The sequence below is a fragment of the Letharia lupina genome (genome assembly GCF_014066315.1).
Source record: "Letharia lupina isolate WasteWater1 chromosome Unknown contig_11, whole genome shotgun sequence".
In the NCBI taxonomy this organism is placed as follows: Eukaryota; Fungi; Ascomycota; class Lecanoromycetes; order Lecanorales; family Parmeliaceae; genus Letharia; species Letharia lupina.
The window spans coordinates 1,359,374-1,372,107 of NW_023502980.1; positions in this window are offsets into that span (position 1 = coordinate 1,359,374).

Below are 12,734 nucleotides of genomic sequence, written 5' to 3' on the forward strand. Positions count from 1 at the left end.
TTTTAAAAAACCGCTTTTTAATAAAAAGTGAAATTTAAATCGAATTTTAATAAGGGATTAATTTGATATAATCGTTTTTAGATTTCGACTTTTTATCTTATCTATCCTATTTTAAACATTATAAACTTTAAATCTTATATTTTTTAATTTCGTTCATATAAAGAAGATAGAGATAAAGGGGATATAAAGAATATATCTTTACGCTAGCTATTCAGCGTTAACTCACTCTAACTACTTAACTTAAATTTTACTTTAATTATTCGGCGCCAGTCTTACTTTAATAATTCGATAAAAATCGATTAAGTTATTTTATCTTATCTACCTAATTTTAAACTCTATTAATATTAAGCTTTATATTTACTAAATTTCGCCTATAAGAGAATATATGTGAAGAAGAGTATTAAAATTTAGGTTATATAACTCTTGGCGGTTATATAATATAATTATATAATACGCCTTAGCGTGTTTGTATCTAGTCGCTCTTTTCTTCATAGTAACTTCATAGTTAATAACTAAGTATCTTATCTCATATTTCCATAAATATAACTAAGTATCCTATCTTCATATTTTGAAAGATATTAAGTATTATTATCTATAAGAGATTTATACTTATTCTTTATAAAAGGTTTTTAATTTATTCAAAATAGTTAATTAGATATAATTTACTTATAAATAATAAATTTAAAAATATTTAATTTATTAATATAATTCGTAAATAAGACGAATATTATAAAGATTTTTAAAAGAGGATTAAAAGATAAATTCTATAGATTTAAAATTATAAGATTTAAATAATTATATAATACTCTTTAAATAACGCTTAATTTATAATCTTTATAAATAGTTTATATAATTTTAATAATAATAAATAATAAATTTAAGCTTAAGAAAATTTTCTATATAAATAGCGTAAATCGAATTATTAATATAAATATAAATATAATATTTAATTAAATAGTCTATATTAAGAGTATTTAAGTTAAAAACTCTCGCGTAATTAATTAGATATATTATATTAAAGATTTTTATATAAATCTTTATAAAAGCGCTAACTTATTAGCTAATTAAAGAAATTTTAATTTTAATTTTATAAATATTAGAGATTTTAAAGCTATTAAAAATTTAATAGCTATTTTAATTATAAATATAATATCTTCTAATACTTCTTTAAATTTAATATCTTTCGAAATATTAATAATACGCTATTTATTTAATATCTTCTCTATAGCGAATACTAATATTATTAAATATTATCGCTTATTTAAAAGTTTATAAATCTTAATTTCTTCTTTTAAGTTTATAATTAAAGGTTATTTTTCTATAAAGTATACACTATTAATATAAATAATTATCTTCTTAATAAGATTATATAGTTAAAAGATATACTCCCCCTTATACTTTAATAGAATATACTTTTTATTTCGATTTATAAATTTTTTCTAAAGTTATTTTATTATATAAATAATAAAATTAATTATACGTAAATAAAAAAGAATAAACTTCTATTAATAGAAGGCTTTAAAAGAGATTATAATAATTTTAATATTAAATAATTATATTATTAGATAATTAGCGATAATAACGATTTTAAATTAAAAAGATTTATTAAAATTAAAGCTTAAAAGAATAAAATATATCTTATATAATAAGATCTATCTAAAATACTCGACTATATTATTTATCTAAGAATTATTAAATATAATAGATTTTTATTTAATATCTAATAAAGCGAGATAATTAAAAAAAACTTTAAATATATATTTATCTCTATTATTAAGATAAATATAAGAGATTTTATAATTATATAACTTAAGATAAATCTTAAATTATAAAAATATAGCGAAAATTTTACTCTTATAGCGAATATAGTAAACTTTAAAGTAAAAGATAAAATTATTTTTAAATATTATAAAATATTTATAATTATTAAAATCTATAAAAGATAAAAACTCTATAAAATTATTATAAATAAATTTATTTAATTATATATTAGATATAGTAAGATTAATATAAAAGATAATCTTTTAATATTCTATAATATAGTACTCGTAAGTATACTTATCTACGATATTTTTAATAAAATCTATATTTATTACTATAGTAAGAAGTCTATTTAAATTCTATTAATTTAAATAATTTATATAAATATATTAGAGTTAATAAATTAAGTTTAAAAAAATATTATATACTATTAAGATATTATTTAAATTATTCTAAAGATTAAGAAAAAATAGATCTTAATTATAAATATTTATAAATTTTAAATTATCTTTAATTAGAGTATAGTTAATCTTATAGAAATTAATTATAATATTAATATTTAAAAGTTTATTAATAAAAAGAAAATTAATATCTATATTAAGTATATATAAAATATTAAATAGAGTAATATTTATATACTTATCTTAAATAAAATAATTTAAATTAATAATATCGCGATTAAAAAACTAAATTTAATTATTTTTAATATTATAAATAAAGTGAAAGTAAATCTTTTTATAAATAATAAATATTAAATAATTAATAAAGAAATAGTAAGAGTAATTAGAGTTTATTATTATATAAAAATATAGATTAATAAAATTAATAATTATTAAGTTATACTCTAGACTAGAATTAATAATTATTAAATTAATAATTTTCTTATTATTAATTATATCGAGAATATTAAAATTATTAAAGCTAAGATTTATATAATATATAGTTAAATTTAATTCTTCTAAAAAGATATAATTAATATTAAAATATTTATTCTTTTCTAAAATAGAGACGTTAAAAAATATCTCTTTAATATATTTACGCTTAATATTAAAACTTTTCTTTATATTATTAAAATTAATCGCGATAATTTAAGTCTTTTTCTTCTTTTTTTATTTAATATAAACTTTTTAAATTTTAAATAAAAAAATTTAATTTAATATTTAGCGAGAAGATATTTAAATTTATATTTAACGATTTTATATAAAGAGTAAATTTTATAATTAATTTTTAAGTCGCTAGCTTTATAATATTTAGCGAATTACTTATTTTTATTTTTATTATTATTATTATAAATAGCGTATATAATAATATTATTATCTTTAAATAATAATAGATAAATTTCTTTATTTATCGCGATATAGATAATCTTATTAAATTTAATAGCTTTATTATTATATAGCTTATAAATCTAGATATAAATTATTATAAAGATATTAAAAGAGTTTTTAAATCTTATAAGAAAGAGTTAAATTAGAAAAGGTTTTAATAAAATAAGCGATTTATATAAATTAATAATTTCGATAATAATCTTATAAAAATTCTTTTTATATTAATAAATACTTCTTTTAAAAATAAGAGTAATATTAAATAATTAACGAATAAACTTTATATAGAATTTAAATTTTTTAGATTTATAATATTTAATAATAGCGTCTAATATTATTAAAAAAAATTTATTATTATAATTAATTTTAATAAGTTAATAATTATTATATTTAAGATATTAAAAAATAGTTATATAAGCTTTAAATTTAATAATTTTAATAAAAAATAAAAGATTATTAAATACTAACTAGCTCTTAATATCTTATTTTTATTTAATATATTTTATATTAGATTTTAAAATAGTAATAGAGATTAAAGAGAAATTATCTTCGTTAAATTAAGATTAATTAGAGATATTAATTATAAAGCGCTATAATTAATTATTTAAATTTATTATTATTAAAAGATAATTTAAATAATAATATATAAAATATTAATAAAGAGAATAATAGCGATAATAATAATAATAATTTAATTACTATTTTAAATAAAATAATAAAGTTAAAAAAAGATTTTAAGAGTAATTTTAAAATAAATAAAATAAACTTTTTAATATAAAGATTAAATAGTTTAATATTACTTATAAAGCTAAGAATATCTTCACTAACTTTAAATTTAAAATTAATAAAACTATTATTTAATAAAATAATAAGAGTAGAATAAATACTCTAATTATATTAAAGTTTTTAAAAATCTTATTAATACTAATTAATTATTATTTTTAAGCTTTAAATTTTTATATAAAAAATAAAAAGTATTTATATATAAAGCTATAATAGATATAAATAATTTAATTAAAATAAAAGATACTTAATAATAAGAATAATTTATAAATATAAATTAATTTCTAATAAAATTATATAGAATATAGTTATTATAAATATATAGATTTTCTTCTTAAAGGGAAATTAATATTCTTCTTATATTATTTATTTAGAAATTTAGATTTAGAATATTTATATCACTAGCTACTATTATAAGACTTCGAAAATTATTCTAACTTTATAATTATAATAATAGAATATAAATAATTACGAAAAAAGAATTTAATAATAAGATTTTAGCTCTTTTTTTTTAAAAAATTTCTAAAGATCTAAAAATTAATATTAATAAGATATTCTTATTATTTTAATCTTAATAAATTTATAAATATATTAAGAGATAATAATATTAGCTCTAGAATATTTTAGATTATAATTAAACTATTAATATTAATATTTAATTATTTTTAATTAATAATTAATAATTTAATAATTAATATATAATTTAAAAGTTAATATTAATATAAAATAACTTTATTTTTAATAAAATTAGATATCTTAATTTAGCGAAAGCTAATAAAATTTAAAGGGTTTAAATAATATAATTTAATTATATAACGATATAATTATATATTTAATATATTTAGCAAGTTTAGTATTTTAATTAAAAATAATATACTTTAACTCGCTTAAAATAAGGGCGAAAGTAACTTTTAACTTCTTATATTATTAATAAATTATACTCACTTAAATTTATAATTATTTTAAAAAAAGAAAATATCTTTATTAAGAAGATTAAAAGAATATCTTTATAGCTACTACTATCTTTATATAATAAACTTTAAATATTAAAAAATAGATATTAAAAGTTTAAGAGTAATCGAAGTTATAGAGATAAATAATATTTATAATATAATAGTTATTAAATAGAGTTTAGACTTATAATTTATAAAAATATAAGATAAGATATTTAATTATTAATTATAGAGTTACTATAGAGAAAAGAGCGACTAGATATAAATACGCTAAGGTGTATCATATAATCATATTATATAACCGCCAAGACGCCAAGAATTACGTAATTCGAATTTTAATAATATATAAGATTATTATATAAATTCTCGATAACCTCTCATTAAAGATGAAAATAACTTATTTCGACTTTTTCGTAAACGCGTTTTAGAGCGCTAAGATCTTAATTTTTTTATAAATATATATTATAAATATCGAATATAAGGCGTTTAATATCGGGGTCTAGAGTATCGAGCTTAAAGATATCTATTTATATCTCGATAATATATATAGAATTAATACCTTCGAGAGTAATTTAAGAAAGATTTTAAGATATTATAAATTGAGGTTAAAATTATAATACGATATCTATATCGCACGAAGGTAATCGACTTTAAGCTTTTCTCTAAGATCGTAATTAATTTTAAAAGTATAACTATAAGAGAGCGCGCTCGATATTTTATTTTTAATAATTTTTTTAATATCGATTTATAGTATATTAAGCTATAGAGGATATAAGGCTAAAGTTAAGAATTAATTAAGATATATTAGAGATAGAGATAGAGAGAAATAGAGAAAATTAGAGAAGAATTTAATATTCTTAATTAAGACTTACTAAATTCTTAATTACTTTCTAATAAGATAAGAGTTTCCTAAAATAGTCTTATAGCGAGGCTTAGCATAGAAGTGATTTTATTCTCGAGCTAGGGAGAAAGCAAGCTTTTTAATAAATTTAAAGATATCTTTAACTATTAAATCTAAAAGTAATAGTTTAAGAATAAATTAAAGCTACTTAAATTATAGCGCTATATTAAAAAAAACTATATAAAGTTAATTATTAATATTATTATTATCGAAGTTTAAATTAATAATTAATTATAAATATAAAATTAAATCTATACTATATTAAAATCGCGTTATAAAAAAACTCGCGTTTTAAAATTAAAAATAATATTAATATTAAAGAAGTTTAAGAGATTTTAAATAAATTTAAATCTCGAGATTTAAATATTTTTAATTCTATATTTAAAAAGATAAATAATATTACTTTTATAAAATATAATAATAATTCTTAATTCTATATTAATAGATTTATAAAGATTCTAAATAAATTTAATAATTTATTCTTAAAGCTAAAGTTTAATAAGAATTAAAAGATTTATTATTTCTATTTAGATTTAGATTTTTTATATAATTTATATTATAAATAGTATAATTAAAATTACGATATTTTTAAAAATAATAATATTATAAAGTTTAATCTAAATTATATAATTACTTAATTTATTAATATTATAATTAATTTTATTAATTTAATTAATATTAAAGTCTATATACTAGCTATACTAATTAATAATTTTTTTATATATAATTTATAAAGTATAATTATATTAGTTATTATTAATAAAGCTATTAAATATAAAATTTAATAAAAAATCTATATTAATAAATTTTATATTTATATTTAAATTTATAAATATTATAATTATTATAAAAAGAACTAATATAATAATATTAAATATATTATTTTGTATTTTAAATTTAAAAAATAAGATAATAATAATAATAAAAGAGATTATAATAATTTTAAAGGCTATAATAATTATAGTAATAAAAATAATAATAATAATAATAATAATAATAATAATAATAATAATTCTTCTAACTCGAATAATAAAGATAAAAATAAAAATATCTAAAATAATAAGTTTATTATTAATAATTAATTTAATAATATTAAGATTATTATAATATATATCTAACTAGTAATAGTATATAGTTTTATAATATATATTAACTCTAATTTAAAAAATATTATATATCTTATTACTAATTCTTAATTTTTATAGAATTAAATTTATTATTTTTTTATTAAAAAGGGTTTAAAGATTATAGTTTAAACTTTTTCGATATTTATAATTATTATATTATTATATCTATAATTTATTAATAATATTTATACTTAATATATTATTTATAACTTCTTAATTTTTTAAATCTTTATTTTATTTAAATTATATTATTTTATTAATAAAGTTAATAATTTAGCTATAATTATAAATTTTAAATATATTAAATTAAAATATAAAAGTCTTAAGAGTAAACGAACTCTATATATAAAAGATATCTAATATATTTTTAATAATAATTTTAATCTAATTTCTTAAGAGTAATTTAAAAATTAAAATTATTTATTTTAATTTATATTTAAAAATATTAGAGTAGAAGAATATAATATTATTTTTAAATATTAATATAATTATCTTTATACGCTAAATATATAAATAGAAATTCTTATATATTTAATAATTATTAATAAAAATATTTTTATCTATAATAAATTTATTATATTTATATCTAAATCTAAATCTAAATCTTTATTCTTCTTTATTAATACTCTAAATTCTTAAATTAATAAAAAAATCTTATATATATAATACGCTTATTATAATTACTTAAGATTTTAGGATTTTAAGAAATTAATTAAAATATATATCGAAATAAATAAATTTATTTTATTTTTTAAAAATATATATAAATTATATAGTATTATTAATATAAAAATTAAATTATATAAGCGTTATATAACGCTAGATCGTTAAAAAAATATTTTAATTTATAATAAATAATCTCTAAGAGGTTTTTTTATTTTTTATAATAATTATAAATAAATAATAATCTTTTTAAATAATAAAACGCTTTATTTTATTTTATTCTTATTTTCTAATAAAAATAATTCTATAATTCTTATAATATTTAAATCTTTTCTAAATTAAGTCGAATATAAAAAATATATTTATATTAGATTTTATAATAATTATAATTTCGAGTATAATAACTATAATATATATATCTTTTAATTTATTAAAGAAGATATTTAAAAAAATATTATATTTAATAATTTCTGAATAAATAATAAATTTAAATATTTTAATTAAATAATATAATATAAAGTTAACGCTATATTTAAAGAGAATAAACTATTATAAAAATATTAATTAAAATTTATATAAATTTTTAATTATTTATATAATTTATAATTAATATTAAAAAAGAATATTATCTCTTATAAGATTTTTATAGATTATCTATCTAATATTTTATATCTTTAAATTATTAAATAAATTAATTTCTATTAAATATATCTATTAAATATTAATTAAATTAAATATAAAAATTATATCTATAAAGAGCGCTTAATTAATTGTAAAATTATTCGATTTTATTATATATTAATATTAAATAATAAAATTTAAATCTATTTAAATATAATTTAAATTAATAATATCTCTTTTAAGTTTATTTTATTTAAATTTAGTCTTACTAAAAAAAAGATTAATAATTAAAATTTACTTAAGAATAGAAATAAGCGTTATATAAATATATTAGAAAAAACTATATATTAATTATTAATTATTTCTTTAATATTAATTCTAAAAAAGAGAATCTTAAAAAGAATAAGATAAAAAATATTTATTAAAGTAATAATTATTTTAGCTAAAGTCGTTAGAAGAGAATTTATTATTATTATATAGATCTCTATTAGAAGAATATTTTTATAGATATCTCCGCTATAGATATTATTATAGATATTATTATAAATATATTTAAAGAGAATAGAAACTATTTAAAACTCTAAGTAAAAATTTATTTATAAAATTTATTCTAATAGCTTTAGCGTCTTTAATATAAAGCTTAATAAAATCTATAATTAAATTTATAATTAATTAATAACTTTTTTTAAAATAATCTAGATAATACGAAGTTTTTAGAATCTATCGCGATTTTTTATTAAATTTATTTATCTTTTTAATTAAAGTTAATATTTCTAAGTTATTTAAATCTTAAATCTATTAAAAGATAATAATAAATAAATATTAAAAAATAGAATAAAAACTTATTATATAAAAAGAAGTTAATTTTTTTATAATTAATAATATTTAGATCTTAATAAATTTATTTTTAAATATATATACTCTAAATAATAAATAAATAAATAAATTTAAGCGAGATCTTATAGAGAAGATTATATAATATAAAGTTTAATAAATAATTTATAATTTTAAATAATATAAAAGTATAAATTTTAATAAGATTTTTACTTTTATAATTAAATTTATAAATTATAAAATAATCTTTACTTTAATAATAGTCCTTGATTAAAAATTAAAATAAATGAATATTAAAATTACTTTTCTCTATAATAATATAAAGAAAATTATTTATATAATATAATTTATAAATTTTAAAACTAATAATAAATATAAAATATATAAATTAAAAAAGACGCTATACGATTTAAAGTAATTCTTAAAAATCTAATATAATACTTTTTTTATATATTTAAAAAAATTAAGCTTTAAATCTATTATAATTAACTTCTTAATCTTTATTAATAATATTATAATTATTATAATCTATATAAATAATATTCTCTTAATTAATCTTAATAAAATAGAAATTTAGAGTATTAAAAATAAATTTTAATAATTATTTTAAAATAATTAATTTAAGATTATACGCTTATTATTTAGATATAATTATTATTAAAAATTATATTAATTATATTATTTAACTTAATTAAATAAAATATATTAAAAAAATTCTTACTAAGTATAATATATAAGAATCTAAAAATATATTTATTTTTATAAATATCGAAAGATATTAGATATTTAAAGAGGATTTCTAAATTTTAAAGCTTTTTATATTAAGTACTAATTAATAATAAGATTATTAATATATATAATATTTAATATAAGATTAAATATTATATTCGCGATTTTAATAATATTTTAATATAATTTAAATTTTAATAAAGTTTATTAAAAAGCGATTAAGCGAATCTTTCGCTATTTTAGATAAATTATTAATTATTAACTTATTTTTAAAAAAAAATTAAAATTTTTAAATAATTATACCGATATTAATTAAATTAATAATTAAAATATTTATTGTTTTATATTTAAATATATATTTAATATTAATAATAAGATTATTAATTAATTATCGAAGTAATAATCTATTATAACGCTCTTAATTTATAAAACTAAATATATTAATTAAATATAAATTATTAAAAAAATAATTTAATTATATAATTTATTAGATTAATTTAATTCTAATAATAAATAAATATAAGTAATTTTTTTGGATAATAATTAAAGCGTTATAATACTAACTAAAAGCTCTTAATTCTATATCTATACTAAATATATTAATATTTAATATTAGTATATATAAAAGAATAAGATAGAGCTAAGCTTGAAAATCTTAAATTTGTATATGTAGTTAATTATTAATTTAGGTTTACTACGCTCTTTAATTAGATTGATTAATTTATCGCGAATAAATAAATTAGTATCTATAATTATCAAAATCTCGCTCTTCTACGCTTTCTTTATTAAAAAAATAGATATATATTATTAATATATAGAATTACTTTTTTATTTTTTATTAAAATTTTAAGATTTTTTTTTTAAATTTTAAAGCGCTATTTGTACTTTTCGAATTTTTAAGAATTTTGAGATTTAGTCTTATAATTATTAAAGCGTAAGGAATTTAAATATCGCTTATTAAAGTTCGCTCGACAGTCGAATAACTCTAATTAGATATATATTATTTAATTTTAAAATAACTTTTTTATTTTCTATTAAAATTTTAAGATTTCTTTTTTTAAATTATAGAATAAAATATAGGCTTTTAGATAAAAAATGAATTGTTAGATTTAGTTTTATAATTATTAAAGTGCAAGGAATTCAAATATCGCTTATTTACTTACTCGATAGCCCTAATTAAAAAAAAAATTATGAATTTAATTCATAGGCCTTTACTCGTTACTATATATAAAAATAAATTATTACTAAAAATATCGCTTTAAATTATATTTTTATTAATTAATAAATAATTAATAATCTTATTAAGACTCTCTATAAGAATAAGTTTAAAAGTTTTTATCGATTTATTAAGCTAAAATATCGCTTATAACTATAGCTTAATAATCTTAATATAAAAAAGTTATCTACTTTAAAGAAGCTATTTCTATTGAAATTCGGATCACGTAATTCTTAGCGTCTTAGCGATTATATAATATAGTTATATAATATATCTTAGTATATTTATATCTAATTCCTTTTTTCTTTTATAGAACTCTTTAATTAATACAATTAAGTATTTTATCTTATATTTTAATAGATTATAAGTCTAAACTCTACTTAATAATTATTTTAGTTATTTTATAATTTATTTATTACTTATTATAGCTATAACTACTTTTAATATATTTATTATATTAATATTTATTAATAATAATAATTATAATCGCGAAGAATCTCTTTTATTAATCTTTATAATATAAGTATTTTTTATTTTAAGATAATTATTTTAGCTAGATAATATATGCTAAATATATTTTTAATAAAAAGAATAAGAGTTATAAGTAAGAGAAATTATATCGAAATTATAAATATATTAATATATTATATATTAATAATTTATTATATAAACTTTTATATCGCTTTTAATATAAGATAATTTTAAATAAATTAAAATATATTATATTTAATTATATAATATCGAAGCTATTATATATCGTAATAGAGTATTATATATTTATATCTTTTTATTATATAATCGTTATAATCGCTAAAATATTATTAATTTCTTTATATTAAATAAAATATACTAAAGATAAAAAATAATATATTCTTATTTTTATATTTTATTATATTAAAAATTAATAATAAACGATTGAACTCTAATATCTTATTATATAATTTTTATAATAAAGATTAAAACTTAATTTAAAGTAATAATATAATATTAAAAAAGAAAATAATCTATATCTCGCGTATTTAGTATATTGATATATAAAGAGAAATTACTCTCTATTATAGTAATTAGAAAGTAATTACTTTTTATATTTATAAAAATAAAATAATTTTATAAAGAAGCTTTAATTAGATCTAATAAGCGAGTGAAATAAAATTATAAATAATCTTATATTTAATTTTAATTAATTTTTTCGATAAAAGAGTTAATTAATAGAAAATATTATATTATAAATATAATAAAAGATAATTAAGATAATCGTAATAATAATATAAAAGATAAAATTTAATTAAACTCTCTCTTAAGTATAAAGAGAAATAATTTTTTATTAAATTATTATATATTTATATTATATTTTCTCTTAATAGTTATAAATTAAAGCTTATCTCTTTAAAATATTATTAATTATATTATAAATTATAATATAAAATCTTTTTTTAAATAATATTTTAAGTTATATCGAGTTAATTTTAGAGTTTAGCGAGACATTTTTTATACGCTTTAAATAATTATAAATATTTTAAATATAAATAATATTAATAGCGAGTATATTATAATCTCTTACGCTAATTCTATTATTATATTAAATTAATTTATTTTTAATTTATTATTAAAGTTAATTTTAAATAAAGAGCTTTTTAAATTTAGAGTAAAGCTAATTTTATTAATATTATTTATTCTATTTACTTTATTAAGCCTTACTATATTATAAATTCTATTTTTAAATTTAAACTCTTATTAAAGCTTTATTCTATTAAGCTTTAAAAATTAATTTAATTTTTTATAAATAGTATTATATTTAAATATATTAATATTAAGGTTTTA